The sequence below is a fragment of the Bufo gargarizans genome, chromosome 4, assembly GCF_014858855.1.
Source record: "Bufo gargarizans isolate SCDJY-AF-19 chromosome 4, ASM1485885v1, whole genome shotgun sequence".
NCBI lineage: Eukaryota > Metazoa > Chordata > Amphibia > Anura > Bufonidae > Bufo > Bufo gargarizans.
In genome coordinates, this window is record NC_058083.1 from 117,359,209 (window position 1) to 117,381,784 (window position 22,576).

A 22,576-nucleotide genomic window follows, 5' to 3' on the forward strand; every position below is an offset into this window, starting at 1 on the left:
AGATGGAGCAGGAGAGAGCATGAAATGTGTTGACTATACTGTCCCCTTTGCTATGTACACTTTTATGCACTTACCCTGCAGCCAAGGTAGCCGTCCAGGAAACGAGACCAATCCTTTGAAAATCAACCAGACCAACACTTCCACCCATTTCTTAAAGATATCACAATCCTGCCTACTGTCACATGCCCAATTGTTTATCATTAATGGGCTTTAAAGCTTTATCATACTTAGTGGCCTACGATCAGCATGATTAAGATAAGTCATAATGATCAATCTATTAGACTTTTAAAAATGTATATCATTAATAGTGTCCTCAATGCTCAGAAGTACAGGCAGCTTAATTATCCATCATGCAAATTTCCTGCAAATGTATTCTGCAGCAGGACAATGACTCCAAGCATGCAGCCAATGTCATTAAGAAGGAGCCCTGAAAGTGATGATATGGACTGCACAGAGCTCTGATCTCAACATAATCAACTATGTCTGGGATTACAGGAAGACACGGAGGAATTTGAGCCAGCCTAGTAAATAAAGGTGGAAAAATATAATAGCCTGGAGACTTTAGTCCATTAAAATATGGCAAACTTTAATGAATTTGCTTACTGTTGTGGTATTAGGAATGAGTATCCAGTCACTGTATAGTTCTTTTCAGAAGAACAGTTTATCCAAGGCTAGATTTATTCATAAACAGCAAAACCGAGGCAATTCCTATGCGCTGACAACCACTTTACTGAAGAACCAATGAATGACTGGATTAGTCTGACAACCTGACTGACGTCTCTTCATATTCAGTCACTTTATGATGGATTCCAGCAAAACCATTTATTCAAAGCTAGATTTGATGAACAGTAGAAGTGTGGTAATTTCTGCAGAATATCCTGGCATGCATTTACTGTACAGACAATGAACTGCAGGGTCTGTTTTATTCCCCTGTTGGACTTTTTCTTCACTCTCAAGCACATTTTTTTTTTAGCTAATTACTTCTCTTTAGCTGCCAATTTTACACATTATTATGACCACTTCCTATGTCGGCAGCATGTAGCTCATGAAGGAAGTCACATGCCATGAGCTGGCTTGGTGGGTATATAAGGTGTGTGATAGGCTGTCTGCACACACATCCCTCGTTGCTGTCATGGGTAAAAGCGGCAGTTTATTTAAGTTGCAAAACGGGATGATTATTGGCTCTTGGGTCAAGGGTGGCAGTATTTCTAAAACTGTGCAGTCTGTGAACCATTTGCATGCTAATGCGGTGAAAGTGTATGGTGAGTGGACAAATTGCACCATTGCAGATAAGCAACGTGGAAATTGCAGAGCACCATGTGCCATTGATGTGAAAGGTGATCATCGGCTACAAAGGTGTATGAGGTGCATGAGGGCAGACTGACATGCTACAGTGGAGCAGCTCTCCGCTAAAATGAACCAGGAGGATAAAACAATAGTTAAGCGAACCCTACCTTATATGGGGCTCTGAAGAAGGATGGATGATCACTGCACCTCTGCTAACGATGTTGCATTGGCAGAAAAGTCTTCAATTTTCACGGCAGCATCTGAATTGGATCTCCTCTTATTGACAAAGAGTTTTCATCTCTGATGAGTCACATTTTCTGCTTCATGAAACAGATGACTGTTGATGCATCAGGCGAGAAAAATCACAAAACATTCTGCAACCTTTGCTGGAAAAACACAAGCTGGTGATGGCAGTGTTATGGTCTGGGGAATGTCTTCGTGACAATGGGACCACTCATCTATGTGGAAGGCACTCTCAACTGATTTGGGTATGAATCCATCCTTGTACATCACATACACCCATACAGGCTGATTGTCTTCCCTGGGGCAGATGTGATCTTCCAGAAAGACAATGCAACATGTCACATGGCAAGAAATGTCTGACTTTGGTTGAAAGAGCATGGCCAAAACTTCCAAGTGGTACCCTAGCCACTAATTCTCCAGAATTGAACCCAATGGAACATCTGTGGAACCAACTTGATTATCATGTTTGCTCTATGGCTACCCTCTCCCACTCACCCTCCAGCAGCTGTGGGATGCACTAAAGTCAGCTTGGCTCCAGATACCTGTGACAACCTACCAGGACCTTATTGAGTCCCTCCCAGCCTATCTAGTTGCTGTCTGTACTGCACAAGATGGTTACTCTATTAATACCACCAGCTAATATCCAATGTGACTTATTTGTAATAATCATGAGCAGCTTTATAGGCCATCCTCTCAGTCATGCTCCTCGCTCACTAAAAATTTGCTGTTTTATAGCCAGAATTCACCTGTCTCATCATAGCCAACACAGTATCATGCCAGTAGTTTCCTAGCTGGCAGTTTCGGCTATAGTGGGGGAGTAGTGAGCAACACTCTCATTCACTACTCCCATCGGCTAAGGGTTGTGCTACACTCCACTTCCACTACACTCAGCACACAAATAGGGATGTATGCACAGAGCATACATAAGGAAGAGGGAGGACTTGAGATGTGCACAGTAGTTTACCAAAATGATTCCAGTTAAAAAGGCAATATTTAAAGGACATTGAATTTACAAGGACAATGACTCCAAACATACAGCCAGTCATTAAGAACTATCTTCAGCGTAAAAAAGAACAAGGAGCCCTGGAAGTAATGATTTGGCCCCCACAGAGCCCTGATTTCAGCATTATCTAGTCTGCCTGGGATTACATGAAGAGACAGGATATGAGTAAGCCTATGGCAACAGAACAAGCTCCCTGCTAAATTTCTTCAAAAACTGTGTTCAAGTGTATCTGGAAGAACTCTGTTTTGAAGGCAAAGGGCGGTCACAAAAAAATATGGATGTGAAAAATAAACTAATAACATTTCTGTTTTTGAAAGTATTCTTATTTTTGCTGCATTTATCCACTCCTTCTTAAAACCTTTGCATGGTACTGTATATACTGTATGTATACTTTAATGCAAACTGTTATTCATCTATCAAGAACATCATCGATCTCATCTTCTGAAGATAGATCAATATGTGCTATAGAAATATAATGACTGGCACTTTAACCCCAGAAAGCCTTAGAGAACATGTGCTTCATGGACACAAGTTATTAAAAAGTCTAATATACTTGCCAAGAAATATTTTTAAGGTAGCGTATTCTGTTCCTCTGAACTCTAGAAATCATATACAACACTATTAAAGGCTGCTGTCCTGGCCAAGTTAGAAGACATATAACAAAATCTATAAAACACGTTTTTTCCTTGGATCAGTAGGCTGCAAACACCCTTTAATGTCTATCTAATAAAAGGAACAGGAACATGGTTTCTCCAAACAACTGAAATTCCTATCCTTCTTACAATGACATAAAGGGCTTCCCATCGCAGCAGTATGCAAGCAGGGGCATCTGAAATCGCCCCAGTGTTAAATAAAATGCGTAATAATCTTTAAAGCTGCCCACCACACCATTTCCTGCCGGCTTGCAGGATGTAGTAAAATGTTACAATGCCTAATTAGAGTTGTCCTCACACCTCAGCAACACATAAAAGAGAAGTTTTACTACAACTTCATGTAATTGAACAGCCCATTTTAGTTTGAATTATGCTATAATTGAGGTTTTCCAATCAATTAACACCACCATATGCTGCTTAGTACAAAATACATACAGATGCACAGTATATAACTACTGCAGCATAAATAGCAATTTTCATATACATAATGTATTAATTTCATACACATTCACAACGTCTGTGCATTTCTTTCAACCCCTTACACTTCATGTACTATGTAAATGGGTTAAGTTCAGATTGCACAATGTCTTTACTAGTTAAATATTTTATTAGATATATCTGTATGTACAGCTGTAATTGCAAGATCAATAGCCTATCCCTTTATATGAGGGGTGTTCAATAAGTTATCTACCCTAGCATGTTCTGCCAGTGTTTGACAGCTGAGCTTGCCTTTGCATGTTCAGAAATGTCTGGACATGCAACACACATAGTAGCAGATCAGTCTGATGAAAGCACTGGAAGTAACAGGATGGCAAGTGCAGGACAGTCCAGGTCTACAAGGAAAGTGAGGGATTTGGAGCTTTATTCCATGATTAAATTCCTTACAAAGGAAGAAAAGAAACCTAAAGAAATCCAAAAAAGGATTATCATTGCATATGGATATGATGCACCTTCCTACTACCAAGTAAAGTTTAAAAGGGGTAAGGAATCAATTGAAGATTACTGCCATTCAAGACAACCTCTCAAAGCATCTTCAGAGGAAATGTACAATAAAGTGGAGGCCATGGTTTGGAAGATCGTCAGGTCAAAGTCAATGTTAAATCTATCACTAATGTATATTGCTTCAAGGGTTATGTGAAATTGACTTACCAGTGATTTTACCCCTATTTTAAAATGTACCTTTAATGGTACTATTAAAACCACATAAATATAACTACACAAATATAAATATAAAGCACATATTTGGCATCAATATAGGTTCTTTTAGGGTAAATTGATAACCGGTGGGGCTTTTATCAATACTTTATCAAGCCTGTCTTTACTTACAGTCGTACATCATGATCAAAGTAAGAAGACAAATCTAGATTCCTTTTTATGGATCTCTTCTTTGCTCGTTGACAGGTTTTCTCAATTCAGCATGGTTTCTGAGGAAAAGTGGGGTTAATTTGTGAAGCCAGGTCAGCTGTTCCTGATTTCTCCCTTGCACTACCCCTGCCTACAAGAAGAGCACTTGCCCTGAAAGGGGCGACTCCACTTCTCGGTGGCTAAGCCCTCAGAATACCCTCAAATTACCCTATATATGCCAGGCTTCTACTTTTCCGGATCCCAAGTCGCGGCCCAACTCGTTTTTCCAATGCCTATGATGTATTGGTTTATTGGGGGATCTTATATTAGATAGGCTCAAGCAGACAATACTGCACTAGAAACCAGTAGTTTTCTCTAGTAATGATACATTGGTAATAAGTGGCCTCCTTTGATGTAGGAATAGGTGCAACTGTATACTAGCCCTTTAGTTACTTATATATCATCCTGACTCTTTCCCAAAATTTTCTCCCATGTGGTCCTCTTAATCAGCACACCGCTCATCTGTGGGCCCCATCATTGAATAAAATCAAATCAAGAGTGCATTCCATGCTGGAGCGCACGCTATGTGGCTATTCCCCTTCTTTCCTGACTTGTATCAGATTCAAGCGTCTCTTCAGCTCCGCCCATTTCTTCTACATCATACCCCCCCTTTCAACCACGCTCATGCGCTCCCTCTGCCCGGAAGTCTCACAGTGTTCCACAGTGGAGCACAATCACAGATGTGAAGTCCTCCTTCCGGTTGCGTTCCAGCAAAAATCAGCAAACATGACCAGATAGGGCAGAGGGTAAAGCCCCATTAAAGCCCATTGGGCTCACAGTTTTAGGTTCACAGTTTTAAACTTGTGAATCCACTGGGCCCTTTTCTGTAGTATCCATCTGTCTCAATCCCCTTTCCTTGGTGACTGACATACTTCCACTACTTGAAATTCTAGGCAGTCCGGTTTCCCGTCATGAAATTCTAAGACATGTCTCGCAATGGCAGTGTATCCCCTAAGTGATCTCCAATTCTTCTTCTCAACTCCCTTTTGGTTTTCCCCACATAATTTAAAGGGCAACTACAGGTGCACATATAGACCACAACCTGAAATCTACAGTTAACAAAGTCCCTCATTAAATAGTCCTTTCCAGTCATAAAACTTGTACATTTTTTTACTTTAAAATGTATGTTCAAGCAATACAATCCCCACAACTGTATATTCCCAATGGCTTGCGGTCTAACCAGGTGCTTTCCGATCTGGGTCTCTGATGCATACTGTGCACCAATCTGTCTCTTGGAGATCTGCCCTTCCTAAATGTTACTGATAGGTATGGGGCCATTATCTCTTTTATATCTGGGTCCATGAGTATGACCCCCAATATATTTACAGGATACTCATAACTCTTTTATGTTGGTTATCATATGTTGCTATTTATCAAATTTTATCCTGTTCACTATTGGATATATCCCTGGATTGTAGCAGTGGGTCCCTATCACATGAGAGGGAGTATCTAAAAGCTTTCCTCAATACTTTCTCAGGGTATCCCCTCTCAAGGAATCTGGTTTTAAGATACCTTGCTTTGGGAAACTGTATCTAGTCATACATTGCTATGGATGCTGTATCAAACAAAATAATATTTACTGAAGAAGAAGAATGCATGACTTACTGCTGTATCAGAAATAGTAAAAAAACTGCTCACCCACATCAATCCTGTAGACAGATGCATGGAACAGACCCAAGCCAGTCCTGATGAACATCCACGTAAAAAAAAAAGAAAAAGGATCCAGCACCTGTTTTAAAAGTTTTTCGTTCCTGGTCTTTATTCACCACATTTTCAAGATATATACAAATACAGTGGCACTTGCTCCCACTCTTCCCCGATTTATGCGTTTCGAACACTTCTGTTCTAATGATTTGTATATATCTTGAAAATGTGGTGAATAAAGACCGGTAACAATTATTTGTTTTTAAACTGGTGCTGGATCCTTTTTCTTTTGTTACTGCTGGATGCAGACATAAAGTCGTAGCTTAAACAATTGTGGGAATGTTCTTTCGCTGGTTAACGAAAAACAAACTCCAATAATAGTGGGGTTAACAGTGTAATGGAGAGGTAAAGGGGGGGTTGGGTAGAGGGAAGAAGAAAGAAGGTCATGAGATTTTGTTGTATGGGCGTGGTCGGTCGCAAGTCGCACTCAGGGGGTCCGAGGATAAAGACTCACAAATCATCTAAGGATATCTATATTCTTGCTGGAAGAATGTGGAGTATAAGAAAAGAGTCTCAGGGGTGTTATTAGTAGGTCTATCTTCATTGAGCTACATGGGCATGTCTAGTCAAGTTCCCAGCTAACCGAGGTGCCCGTATTTTGGCGAACTTATAATGTTGATTTCCTTGATTTCCATTTGGAGGCAATTAATATATGTGCAGCCACTAACAGTGTTCTCATTAAACATTTTGTTGTATGTGGAAAACTCTCTGGTAATATTGTCAGTAGTGCGATCTTAGGACATCCAGGAAATTGAGTTGTGGTCAATTTGAAGATGGTGGTAATCTTCCAGAAGACTTTTGTCCAAAACTCAGTGAGCATGGGACATGACCACCAAATATATAGGAAAGTGCCTACTTCAGCCTGGCATCTCTAACATATATCTGAAGAAGAGCCGTACATCTTTTTGAATCTAGATGGAGTCAAATACCATCTGGAGAGAATTTTATAAGCATTCTGTTGTATCGTAACACATCTGGATGTACATAAGGGTGCTGTTAAGATGGTCTGTAGATCTTTGTTTGAGAGATTCTGATCAAGATCTCGTTCCCACTCTTTGACAAAATAGAGGGACGTTGGGCGTTCTGCTGTTTGCAAGTTCCGGTTTATCATCGAGAGTAGTTTGACCCGGGCATGTGACTGAGTCGTTTCTCAAACCAAGTCAAACCAAGTCAACCTGATTAGTTGTGAGGAGAACTTAGAGAAAAGGTCTCTGATTTCTGTGTTATTCCCAATTGTTAACGTGGCCAAGATTAATGTACAGTCGTGGCCAAAAGTTTTGAGAATGACACAAATATTAGTTTTCACAAAGTTTGCTGCTAAACTGCTTTTAGATCTTTGTTTCAGTTGTTTCTGTGATGTAGTGAAATATAATTACACGCACTTCATACGTTTCAAAGGCTTTTATCGACAATTACATGACATTTATGTAAAGAGTCAGTATTTGCAGTGTTGGCCCTTCTTTTTCAGGACCTCTGCAATTCGACTGGGCATGCTCTCAATTAACTTCTGGGCCAATTCCTGACTGATAGGAACCCATTCTTTCATAGTCACTTCTTGGAGTTTGTCAGAATAAGTGGTTTTTTGTTTGTCCACCAGCCTCTTGAGGATTGACCACAAGTTCTCAATGGGATTAAGATCTGGGGAGTTTCCAGGCCATGGACACAAAATTTCAACGTTTTTGTCCCCAAGCCACTTATTTATCACTTTTGCCTTGTGGCACGGTGCTCCATCGTGCTGGAAAATGCATTGTTCTTCACCAAACTGTTGTTGGATTGTTGGAAGAAGTTGCTGTTGGAGGGTGTTTTGGTACCATTCTTTATTCATGGCTGTGTTTTGGGGAAAAATTGTGAGTGAGTCCACTCCCTTGGATGAGAAGCAACCCCACACATGAACGGTCTCAGGTTGCTTTACTGTTGGCATGACACAGGACTGATGGTAGCGCTCACCTTTTCTTTTCCGGACAAGCCTTTTTCCTGATGCCCCAAACAATCGGAAAGAGGCTTCATCGGAGAATATGACTTTGCCCCAGTCCTCAGCAGTCCATTCACCATATTTTCTGCAGAAGATCAATCTGTCCCTGATGTTTTATTTTTTGAGTGAAGTGGCTTCTTTGCTGCCCTTCTTGACACCAGGCCATCTTCCAAAAGTCTTCGCCTCACTGTGCGTGCAGATGCGCTCACACCTGCCTGCTGCCATTCCTGAGCAAGCTCTGCACTGGTGGCACTCCGATCCCGCAGCTGAATCTTCTTTAGGAGACAATCCTGGCGCTTGCTGGACTTTCTTGGAAGCCTTGAAGCCTTCTTAACAAGAATTGAACCTCTTTCCTTGAAGTTCTTGATGATCCTATAAATTGTTGATTGAGGTGCAATCTTAGTAGCCACAATATCCTTGCCTGTGAAGCCATTTTTATGCAATGCAATGATGGCTGCACGTGTTTCTTTGCAGGTCACTATGGTTAACAATGGAAGAACAATGATTTCAAGCATCACCTTCCTTTTAACAGGTCAAGTCTGCCATTTTAACCCAATCAGCCTGACATAATGATCTCCAGCCTTGTGCTCGTCAACATACTCACCTGAGTTAACAAGACGATTACTGAAATGATTTCAGCAGGTCCTTTAATGGCAGCAATGAAATGCAGTGGAAAGTTTTTTTTGGGATTAAGTTAATTTTCATGGCAAAGAAGGACTATGCAATTCATCTGATCACTCTTCATAACATTCTGGAGTATATGCAAATTGCTATTATAAAAACTTAAGCAGCAACTTTTCCAATTTCCAATATTTATGTAATTCTCAAAACGTTTGGTCATGACTGTATTATCACTAGGAATCTGTGGTATTTCTAAGGGGTTGGAGAGGACTATATATCTCAATGGATATTTCAGTTGGCACAGCTTCTAGTATCATTTGTGATGTTTTGATAATGTCCATTCCTAGTGGGTGAGAAAAAAACTTGTCATCAGCAATTTACCCAAAAGGATTTATACATGCTTATAGAAAATTCAGGAGACTTCTATTCTTAAATTATTATGGGTGATGAATCATGGTTCGACCACCATGATCCTGAGACCTAACAAAAGTATATGCAATGGAAGCACAAGGGGTCACTAACTCCCTCAAAAAATTGTGTGCAGAAGTCAGCTGGAAAGATCATGAGAACAGTTTTTGTATTTTTTTGTATATGAAGGCATTTTATTACTAGAATTCATGCCACAAAAGACAACAATTAGTGGAGACACCTATGCTTCAACAATGAATGCATTACATGAAGCACTCAAAGAGAAACACCATGGGAAGTTGTTGGCAGGTGTGTTGCTGCTTCACGACAATGCTCTAGATCGCAAGTCTTACAAATCACAAGCTGCTATCAGGGAATGCGGCTTAATGGAGCTTAAACATCCATCCTACAGTCCAGACCTGGCTTGCAGTAATTACTGAAGAAATTTTCACATGGGCAATGTGGTGTTAACAGGGTTCCTGCAGCAGCAAGAAGCCTCCTATTCTGAGGGCATCCAATGGAATGTGTGTTGAAGTCAGGGGGGATTACTTCGAAAAGTAGTAACTAATTTTTCTCTAGATAACTTATTGAACACCCCTTGTATTACAACTGCCTTATATTTAGGTTAATTTCAACAGGAAGCAAGATCACATAAAAAATAAGCTGAGAAAAGGTGAAAACTTGCAGAAACAATTTAGTAGATAAACTAGAATTCATCTGTTTAGTGTACAGTACGTGGCTCAGAGAAGGGAATGTACTACACAGGCTATGTAGCATTCATTGCTACATACTCTCTCGATCTGAAAATAAATCTTTCAAAAACTGATCTTCATGTTTTCACCATCTACTAACCTACCTAATTCTGATATCTACCTCTCAGTGTGTGGCAATACCATCACACCTCACTGTCTTGGTGTTATGTTTGACACTGATCTTTCCTTCACCCCCTATATTCAATCACTTGCCCACTCATGTCGCCTACATTTCAAAAACATCTCTAGAATCTACCTTTACTGTGGAAACAACAAAAACTCTCATTGTCATCGTTTTCACCCATGAAGCTCTCCATGGTGCTGTACCCCATTATATCTCTTCCCTAATTTCTGTCTACCATCCTACCTTTGTTCTATATTGTGCAAATGATTTATAACTAAAATCCACCCATAATCCAAACCTCTCACTCCAGTTTTCAAGACTTCTCCCAAGCTGCTCCAGTTCTCTGCACTGCCCTACCCCAAGCTATTTGGTAAATTCACAACATCCACAGTTTTAGGTGCTCCCTAAAAACACATCTTTTTAGGATGGCCCTAATCTAACTCTTCTTCATTGACCCCCTCTTCAATGCCATTCTTCTGAACCTGGACCCATCATCAAACACACTATCCACCACAGCCCTTGCACTCAAAAAAACTACAGTAATGGGCTGGTGGCTGGCTCATGCAACCCATTGTGTTAAGATGGCCAGATGATTGTACTAAGCAAGCAAAACATATCTTTTTAGGGTGGCCCTAATCTAACTCTTCTTCATTGACCCCCTCTTCAATGCCATTCTTCTGAACCTGACCCATCATCAAACACTATCCACCACAGCCCTTGCACTCAAAAATACTACAGTAATGGGCTGGTGGCTGGCTCATGCAACCCATTGTGTTAATATGGCCAGATGAATGTACAAAGTAAGCACTTTTTACTTTTTGTGTGACTCCATCTGCTCTTAGAGTGTAAGCTCTTCTGAGCTGGGTCTTCATTCCTCTTGTTTTAATCGTAAACTTGTTTGTTGCTATCTTATGTAATGTATGATTTTGTTTGTACATGAACCCTATGTTGGCGCTATATAAATAAAGATTATTATTATAATTATTATTTGTAATTCTCCACTTTTACCTTTATTGGTTGTGCATGAAGCAGGCTTTAGTTTTCTCAGCACTACTTACTGTGTGTATCATTGTGATATTTGCCAAAGGTTTGTACCAAACTAACTCTGAAAGTGGAACAACTGAAGTGATTATATGTATGTATCAGATGTGCGTAATATGTTTGTTTTACAGGCACATCATGGAGGCGAACATTTTGGCATCTGTGCAGACCTTAATCACAAAACCACCCACTTTGTCAGTTGCTTAACTTATTTTGAGAGAAACTGACAATTTGTACATGTATCAGTGAATAGTCCTGAAAATTCTCTTCCTCCATGTGCTTCATGTAAAAAGTACTTCATGTGAACCTTCAGTTTTTATCGAATAAAAATTACATTTACCCAACTTGTCCCAAACTGATTAAAAAAAACTAATGATAAAACCAATAAGTAGAAAGGTAACAACAACATATATAAAACTATTATTAGTAAGTACCAGATGATAGGTCATCAGTATTAAAATCTCAGAAAACTCTTTCAATTATCAGGTTATTTAGAGTGAAATGGGAACAGCATAAAAAATAAACAAAAAATTACACCAAATATTTCTTTTCTATTTTATAATGTGTGTTCCCTGTGTCTATGTAGGGTTATGTTTCCCTGTGTTTGTGTCTCATCATCAGCTGGTCAGGTGCCTTGACCTGGCTATTTACACCTGTGTGCTGCATGGCTAGAGATCAGTCTGTCTCCAGGAAGTCTTTGCGCAGGGTGCATTCTACTGAGCAGTGTGTCCAAGTGACCGGGACCATCCCAGGAGGTAGCAATCTGGTCACTCCCCTACAGCAAAGACCAGATCCCTGTATAGAGGTTAAATGGTGAAAACCAGGGGAGCACCAGAATAATGCGCTTAGGGTTTGGCCCTAAGTCAAACCGGTCATTTGGCCTAGTGGTTCTACATCTGCCACTGTTTCCTACTTGTTTGTCCAGGATTATTTCAATTGTTTGGGTCTGGTCATTTGTTTAATAAAGCATTCCTTTTGGCCTACTCTAGATCTGTTTTCATGTTTTATTTACTTTTGGGGGTTTTCCAATGACCCCCTGAAGGTGACAGGTCCTCAAAAATTCTCCCACAATTGTAGACTCAGTGCAGCATACAGTATACCGTATGCCCTTCATTTTTACAAAGCAATTTCTCCTGAGCTGAATTGGCCTGTAGGATTAACCATACACAGTGTAACAGAATATCTCAAATGATCCTATAAATCAGAGCTTCACTTTATGCCATTGCTTAGAATGATTTCTTGTGTCTTGGCACATGGAGTATTTTCACAACTAAATATCTCCCACCCTTATGACAGAGGAACATCTCTGAATATTTAACTTAGCTTCAGTTTGCTGATGGACATGAGATCTGGGCTGAAAACAAGGAGGAGAGTCAAAATGTAAAAGGAAGAGAAATGAAGTAAAATGTGACAGTGATAGATGTGCAGACATTAATCACTTTCTCTAAAGATCTGCTCGCACATTGTTCACTAGACATTTCTAACAGGATGCCAGGGTAAATTATATTCTTTAAAGATGATAATATTTGCATTGGACTGAGTCTGTTCATGCTTCGCCGTTCTGGAGAAGAAAGTTTTTACTCAGGGAAATGTTGAAGAGTGCTTAGTTTCTAAAGCTCTTTATAAATGTAATGATTTGCTAGCAATCTGTCTGCACATGACAATTTATTACAATATTCTTCCCTTCACTGGTAGCCAAAGTGAAAGTTAAAGGGGTTATCCGGGCTTAACCTGTTTTGGGTATTAAAAGCTAACCTGTGGAGGAAAGATTATTGGTCCCATACTTACCTTCCAGAGTGCAGCCGTTCTTGAGATCTGCCTCCCGGTCACGTGGTCCCTCCAGATGGCTTTTCTTTGCTTCTGGACGAAGTCCGTCTTCTTGTCTTCCTGTCTCCTCTTCATTTCTTGAGCAGGAGACGGATCGAGTGACGTCACCGCCTCCTGCTGAAGAAAGCGCCAGGTGGCCGTCTGCACTCACCACGCACGCACACACACTATGCTGAATGCTAGTGCGCATGCGTAGGATTGCCGGCCACTCTCTGCAGTGTACAGGCTTCTTTGTGAAGGCTGTACTGACTCCAGCACAGTGTGGTGTAAATGCTGTGCTGATTGCTATGCTGTGGATCTCACTGGGGACACTGACTGGCACATAGGGGGGCACTGTGGAACTTACTTTGGATGGCACTTTGGGGTAATGAGGATGGCACATGGGGCACTGTATTTCACTGGGGCACAGTGGATGACACATGGAGGCAATGAATAGCACAAGGGGGCAATGGATAGCACAAGGGGGCAATGCATGGCAAACAAGGACACTGGATGGCAAACAAGGGGGCACTGGATGGCACAAGGGGGCACTGGGTTGCACAATGGGGCAATGGATTGCACAAGGGGCAATGGATGGCAAACAAGGGGGCACTGCATGGCACATGTTCTATCTTTTGCAGAACTGACATACGGATGTGGAAAGCACAGGGACGTCATCAGTGTGTTTTTTACATCCGCATGTCAGTTCCAGTACAGATAGAACATGTCCTATCCTGGTCTTCAAAATGAGGACCTCAAATCCATAGAACTCAATAGGACTGCAAAAAATGCGGATCGCAAAATTGAGAAAGTCGTGTGTATAAGGGATTAGATACACAGCTCAGCAGGCATTATCATGCAAAATGGGATTAGATACACATTTTAGCACGCTGTATCATAGAAGATGGGATTAGATACACACTTCAGCAGGTAGTATCGCACACAATAAGATGTGAATCAGGCACACATACAGGATAGGATTAGATACAGATGTGATTGGATACGCTTGCTGATTCCAGCTATTTATCACACTCTGGAGTTAGTGAGGGAAGAGCCTGTGGACTGTCAGTGATGGGATTAGATACATCGCTCAGCAGGCTGTATCACGCAAGATAGGATTAGATACAGATGTGATTGGATACGCTTGCTGATTCAAGCTGTTTTTCACACTCTGGAGATGGTGAGGGAAGAGCCTGCAGACGGTCAGTGATGCGATTAGATACACAGCTTAGCAGGCTGTATCACACAAGATAGGATTAGATACAGATGAGGGAAGAGCCTGTGGATGGTCAGTAATGGGATTTAAACACTGGGTGATTCCTGTCTGGGTGTAGAAAGATAGACACATGAGTTGTAGTGGGTGTGGCCGCTGCAGGCAGAGCAGAGTGGGGGCGTGGCCAGTCTGTGACTCATCACTCTTCAGTGCAGCCAGGCTTGTGTATCAATAAAGTTATGTATTCAACAAAACAAGAAGGGGAGAAAGTAAACAGATTTGCTGGGATAATGTGATGATTATTGGTCCCATTCAAAATCTAAAAATTATTATTATTTTTTTATTTTTATTTTTGTTCTTCCCTCTCTGCTACATGGTTAGGATTCTTTCATTGAATGTGAGAGGTCTGCGAGAGTCAAGAGATTTGCTATCCTTGAGTGGTTGAAGAGGTTTTTTCCAGCCATCATTTGCCTTCAAGAGACCCACCTGGATAAGGAGTCATTGAGGTGGTTGGACTTGAGAGGCTTGTTGTTTAAAAAGGTGAACCACTGGAAAAAAAGTACTAGAGAAAGTGGCAATCTACTGAAAAAAAAATTACAAAAAGCAAGAATAGCTTGTATAAGGCACCCCACTGACTGTAATAAGAGAGTTTGGGAGGAGGAACAGGAAAAGTTAAAAATATATCACTTAGAAAGAAGTAGGAAAGAATTACTCTTTCAGGGGATCCGGTTAGCCTCAGAGGGTGAAAAGGTGGGCAAAATCTTAGCAAGTATAGTAATAAATCAAAGAGGAAAATCCTGGATTGGTGCGATTAGAGATAAAATGGGCAAAATAATTAGTATATCGGAAGGCATTAAAAAAGTGTTCTTGGAATATTTCCTGGGTACAATATTCAAAACAAGATTTAGATTTATATCTAGATCAGATTGCTTTCAGAGAGATATCCTAGGCCCAAAAAGAATATTTAGAAAAAGAAATATCGGTGGCGGAAATAAATGAGGTTCTGGGGAAGGTAAAACCAGAAAAGGCACCAGGTGGGGATGGGCTCCCCTTTGAAATATATAAAACCTTTTCTCAGGTGTTAGTACCAGAGTTAAAAACAACACTTAATGAGGTCCAAATATTAGGTAATCTACCGGACTCTATGAAAGAGGCAATTATCACATTAATTCCAAAAAAGGGGAAAGAACAATTAGATCCCGGGTCATACAGGCCAATATCTCTCTTAAACACGGATGTTAAAATTCTGGCAAAGGTCCTGGCTGATAGGCTGTCGAAGGTTATTAAAGTAGTAATAAATGAAGATCAGACCGGTTTTATACCCGATAGAACGATATATTCAAATATAAGAAGGTTGTTCTTTAATATTGAAGTCAACAGATTAGAAGCAGGGGAGAAAGTGGTACTTTCACTAGACGCCCAAAAGGCATTTGATTGTATTGAATGGGAGTATTTATGGGCAGTATTAAAAAGGATTGGTATAGGGGAGGGATTTATAAGATGGATTCAGCTTATATACTCCAATCCAAGGGCTAGAGTGATGGTGGATGGGAGCTTGTCCCTGCCACTTGCCCTTCACCGCGGCACTAGGCAGGGATGCCCTCTCTCCCCATTACTATTCGCTATTGCAATTGAACCACTGGCAAGTATAATAAGAGATGATAGCGAGATTAACCCCTTAAGGACCGGGCTCATTTTCACCTTAAGGACCAGGCCATTTTTTGCAAATCTGACCAGTGTCACTTTAAGTGCTGATAACTTTAAAACGCTTTGACTTATCCAGGCCATTCTGAGATTGTTTTTTCGTCACATATTGTACTTCATGACACTGGTAAAATAAAGTAAAAAAAAATAATTTTTTTGCATAATAAAATACCTAATTTACCAAAAATTTTGAAAAATTAGCAAATTTCAAAGTTTCAGTTTCTCTACTTCTGTAATACATAGTAATACCCCCAAAAATTGTGATGACTTAACATTCCCCATATGTCTACTTCATGTTTGAATTATTTTGGGAATGATATTTTATTTTTTGGGGATGTTACAAGGCTTAGAAGTTTAGAAGCAAATCTTGAAATTTTTCAGAAATTTACAAAAACCCAATTTTTAGGGACCACTACAGCTCTGAAGTCACTTTGCGAGGCTTACATAATAGAAACCGCCCAAAAATGACCCCATTCTATAAACTACACCCCTCAAGGTATTCAAAACTGATTTTACAAACTCCGTTAACCCCCTGTTGCACAAGAGTTATTGGCAAATTGGGATGAAATTTGAGAATTTCATTTTTTTGCCTAATTTTCCATTTTAACCCATTTTTTCCACTAACAAAGCAAGGGTTAACAGCCAAACAAGACTGTATCTTTATTGCCCTGACTCTGCTGTTTACAGAAACACCCAATATGTGTCCGTAAACTACTGTACGGCCACACAGCGGGGCGTAGAGTGAAAGGTGCGCCGTATGGTTTTTGGAAGCCAGATTTTGCTGGACAGTTTTTTTGACACCATGTCCCATTTGAAGCCCCCCTGATGCACCCCTAGAGTAAAAACTCCAAAAAAGTGACCCCATCTAAGAAACTACACCCCTCAAGGTATTCAAAACTGATTTTACAAACTTTGTCAACCCTTTAGGTGTTGCACAAGATTTAATGGAAAATAGAGATACAATTTCAAAATTTCACTTTTTTGGCAGATTTTCCATTTTAATATTTTTTTTTCCAGTTACAAAGCAAGGGTTAACAGCCAAACAAAACTCATTATTTATGGCCCTGATTCTGTAGTTTACAGAAACACCCCATATGTGGTCGTAAATTGCTGTACGGGCACACAGTAGGGCGCAGAAGGAAAGGAATGCCATACGGTTTTTGGAAGGCAGATTTTGCTGCACAGTTTTTTTGACACCATGTCCCATTTGAAGCCCCCCTGATGCACCCCTAGAGTAGAAACTCCAAAAAAGTGACCCCATCTAAGAAACTACACCCCTCAAGGTATTCAAAACTGATTTTACAAACTTTGTCAACCCTTTAGGTGTTGCACAAGATTTAATGGAAAATAGAGATACAATTTCAAAATTTCACTTTTTTGGCAGATTTTCCATTTTAATATTTTTTTTCCAGTTACAAAGCAAGGGTTAACAGCCAAACAAAACATTATTTATGGCCCTGATTCTGTAGTTTACAGAAACACCCCATATGTGGTCGTAAACTGCTGTACGGGCACACGGCAGGGCACAGAAGGAAAGGAATGCCATACGGTTTTTGGAAGGCAGATTTTGCTGGACAGTTTTTTTGACACCATGTCCCATTTGAAGCCCCCCTGATGCACCCCTAGAGTAGAAACTCCAAAAAAGTGACCCCATTTTAGAAAGTACGGAATAGGGTGGCAGTATTGTTGGTACTAGTTTAGGGTACATATGATTTTTGGTTGCTCTATATTACACTTTTTGTGCGGCAAGGTAACAAGAAATAGCTTTTTTGGCACGTTTTTTTTTTTGTTATTTACAACATTCATCTGACAGGTTAGATCATGTGGTAATTTTATAGAGCAGGTTGTCACGGACGCGGCGATACCTAATATGTATACAATTTTTTTTATTTATGTAAGTTTTATACAATAACTTCATTTTTAAAACCAAAAAATTGTTTAGTGTCTCCATAGTCTAAGAGCCATAGTTTTTACAGTTTTTGGGCGATTATCTTGAGTAGGGTCTAATTTTTTGCGGGATGAGATGACGGTTTGATTGGCACTATTTTGGGGTGCATATGACTTTTTGATCGCTTGCTATTACACTTTTTGTGACGTAAGATGGCAAAAAATTGCTTTTTTTACACTTTTTTTTTCTTTTTTTTTACGGTGCTCACCTGAGGGGTTAGGTCATGTGATAATTTTATAGAGCCGGTCGATACGGACGCGGCGATACCTAATATGTATACTTTATTTTTATTTATAAAAGTTTTACACAATTATTTTATTTTTGAAACAAAAAAAATCATGTTTTAGTGTTTCCATAGTCTAAGAGCCATAGTTTTTTCAGTTTTTGGGCGATTATCTTGAGTAGGGTCTCATTTTTTGCGGGATGAGATGACGGTTTTATTGGTACTATTTTGGTGTACATGCGACTTTTTTGATCACTTTTATTACCTTTTTTGGGAAGTAAGGTGGGCAAAATTTCAATTTTCTCATAGTTTTTATTTTTTTATTTATATGGCGTTCGCCGTGCGGGGAAAGTAACATGACCGTTTTATAGATCAGGTCGTTACGGACGCGGCGATACCTAATATGTGTAGTGTATTTTTTTATTTTTATTTTTATTCAGTGATAAATGTTTTTTTATTTTATCTTAACTTTTTTCACTTTTTTTTAAAAAAAATTGGACCCAGACCCACTTGGTTCTTGAAGATCCAGTGGGTCTGATGTCTGTAAAATACAGTACAGAAACTATATAGGTTTCTGCACTGTATTTTACTTACACTGAACAGATCTATGCTTTCAGCACAGATCTGTTCAGCACCATGGACAGCAGGACGCCTGAGCAGGCGTCCTGTTGCCATGGGAACCTTCCCCGTCTGTCCCAACTTCGCAGACGGGGAAGGGTGAGGACGGGGCTTCGGGGGGCTCTCTGGGGGCTCTCTCCCTCTCCCATCGGGGGGCTGCAAAGGCACAGCAGCCCCCCGATCGGAGAGGGAGGGAGCTCCTTGCGCTGTTAACCTTTTCCATACAGCGGTCCGTACGGACCGCTGCATGGAAAGGGTTAAACGGCTGACATCGCATCACCGATGTCAGCCGTTTATACCAGGGTGCCAGCAATGTGCTGGCACCCTGGTATAACCCACTAGACGCCAACGATTATGCAATGGGAGGCGGGCGGGGGATCGCGATCCCGCCTGCCGCACCGCCCGCCTCCCGCAACGCCCCCACTGCCTGCGACACCCCCCCTGCACCACCCGACGCCATCAAATCATGCAGGGGTGCAGGGGGGGGTGCGCAATATTGATTTTAGGCACTCTGAAGTTTCTGATCCCCGTGGTCAGGGACCGCGGGGATCAGAAACTGCAAAAAGCGCAGCAAACCGCAGGTCTGAATTGACCTGCGGTTTGCTGCGATCGCCGACACGGGGGGGTCAAATGACCCCCCCCTGCATTGTTACGGGATGCCGGCTGAATGATTTCAGCCGGCGTCCCGTTCCGATTAACCCCCGCGGCGCCGGAATGCAGATTTTAAGTCAGGACGTACCGGTACGTCCTCGGTCCTTAAGGACTCGGGAAATAGGGCGTACCGGTACGTCCTCGGTCCTTAAGGGGTTAAAGGGTTTCAATACGTGGGTGGAGAAGAAAAATTATTAATGTATGCGGACGATATTTTATTGTTCTTGCACAATACTGGGGATCAGTTTAATAGAGTAATAGAAATAATTGATAGTTTTTTTTTTTTTTCTGGTTTAAATATTAACTGGGGGAAATCACATATGTTGTTACTAGGAGAGGGACAGTCACAGGGAGATTTAAGGGTTCATGTCCTTGAGAAACATGAGAGTTTCAAATATTTAGGTATACAAATCTCTGGAAACATAGAAGATTATGAAAAATTAAATGCACTCCCTCTAATAAAAGAACTTAGAAGCAGGGTACATATTTGGAAAAGATTACCAATATCAATACACGGACGGGTAAATTTAATAAAAATGGTTTTCCTCCCAAAAATACTCTATGTTCTACAAAATGCCCCATTGAGATTACCCCAGAATATTTTAAAGTTATTCAACAGCCTAATGGGGGACTTTATTTGGAAAGGTGCTATTCCGCGGATAAGGAAAGAAGTGCTTCAGCTTCCAGTGCGAGAGGGAGGACTAGCGGTTCCGAATTGGTTTTTCTATTATTTAATAACACAATATGGTCACATAAAAGGTAGTTTAAATGCTTTAGGCCTCGTTCACACTTCAGTGTTTAGTCAGTGATTTCCATCAGTGATTTGTGAGCCAAAACCAGGTACAACTCTAAACACAGAACAGGAGCAGATCTTTCCCTTCTACCTCATGTCTGTGGAGGCTCCACTTCTGGTTTGGGCTCACAAATCACTGATGGAAATCACTGACCAAACACTGAAGTGTGAACGAGGCCTTAGTGGGTAAGCAGGAAGTAAATAGATTGGGGTGGAAAGAGGAATGGAATTACTTAGAGGTGTTGGAATCAGGTACATCAGGGAAAAATAATACAGGTAATAGAATATATATGGGTGGAAATTAAAAAAAGATTGGAGATTAAAGGTTTTTTGCACTATACACCTATTTGGAAAAACTTCAATTTAAAGGAACTACAAACGATTAGGATTTATATAGATTGGGAAAAAAAGGGGATAAACTATTTAGACCAGATATTTGAGAAGGATAAGTTGAAAGATTTCAATACACTGGTGAGGGAGTTTGGGATCCCCCAAAAGGATATGTATAAATATTTTCAGCTCAGGAATGCGCTGCGGACAGTGGAGCAGTTGGATAAGTACAGAAAGGAAAAATCAGATAAGTTGTACAAATTTACTAATGGAGGGGAAAGAGGCGGAATAACTGCAAGGAGATATAAGATTTTGATGGAGGCAAAGAGTAAACGGACCATAATGCTCGCCGGGAAAAAGTGGGAGAGTGAATTAGAATCTTTTACGGAAGAGAAATGGAAAAACGCCCTTACAAGTTATTCTAGGGTTTCGGATAGGGGCTCACACAAGATCTCACAGCTTTTTATAGTTCATAGATTACATAGATCCCCGTGGATGTTGAACAGAATGGGTGTGAGTACTTCAGATAAATGTCTAAAATGTAGGGGAGATAGAGCAGACTTAATACACTGTTTCTGGAGATGCCCCAGACTGTTCAGATATTGGACAGAAATAGCAGAGACCGTATTTTCAATCTTGAAGGTTCAAATATCTGAAGATCCAGTGACCTGTATATTTGGGGCAACCGAACATTTGAAGTTAAATAAAAAGATAAGATTGGTCCTTAGTAAAGTATTATTTCAAGCTAGACTCCTTATACTTAGGAAATGGGTAAAAGAAGACCCTCCGACAGTGGCTCAGTGGAGAAAAGCAATCGATAACTTGATCAAGTAAGAGCGGGTGATGGAGGGCCATAGTAAAAAATCACAAAATCTTGATGAATTATGGAAAAATTGGTTATTATAGGGCTGGGCACATGTTAGAGAATTTTTTTTTGTCCCCCTTCTCTCTCCTTTTAGGGTGGTGGGTGGGTATTCAATAAAGGGGAGTGATAAGGGATTAAACATTTTCTGTAATTTTGCAATTTTGATGGTCAATCTGGATTTTTTCGATTGTTTAAATTGATGTGTTTCATGTATAAATGTATATGTTTCTATGAAATTGAAATAAAAAGATATATAAAAAAAAAATGATTTGCCAGGATAATGTGATATCTTCCAGGGGGGAAGGAAAGCTCAGACATGAAAAACAGGTATCGGGGGCAAATGTATGCATGGTGAGGGGTTTTAGTAGAACATAAACATTTTTTGATTTTGGGACAACCCCTTTAAATCAATTATTTAGTATGAGGACCCACCAGATAGGAGCCTCATGTTTCCTGGAAGCTTGGGGAGACATGGGAGATAAGGATGTTGGGGCTAAAAAGGGTGGCCAGTTGGGTGTAGTAATTGTTGACAGTTCTGAAGCTCCCTGTGCCAGCATGCAGTAATGGGAAGGGTGCACCTTTCAGGACACACTCTGGTTCTGAGGTCCTCCTGCCTGATGATGGTTGAGGTGCCCTTGGTGCTGAAGGGTTTGAGGTCCAAGGCAGGGTCCCAGTTGCCGTAATGCCAACACTCTGCAGTGTAGTAAATAGTGTTGATCGAATCAAAGTTCACAAAGTAGACTTCAATCTGAATTTCAGGAAAAATTTGCAGTGAATCCAAATTTCCTCATGCTTCTTGGTAACGAATAGCAGTACCACCAGTGAGAAGAGGGTGTCACGGCCATCTTGCTTGAAGATCCCACACAAAATCTCATGCGCAGTGACGTATGATGTCATGAACTGGAGCATGAGATTTTGCACTGGATCTTCAAGCAAGATGACTGAGGCTGTCTTTTCGCACTCAAATGGATGAAGTAAGCATGATTTATTTATTTTTTTGTTGTTGATCAACCCCTGAAAGGCGATAACCCCTTAAGGATCCATGATGCACATGTACGTCATTTCTGTCCGGGACTTAAAGACCCGTGACAGACATGTACTTCATGGTGATCGGGCGGGTGCAGGAGCTGCGCTCGCCCGATCAGCGACAGAGGACGGCAGTCACTGATAGCCGGACCCCTGCTGCATACCCCAGCCCCCTGGATCTCACAGG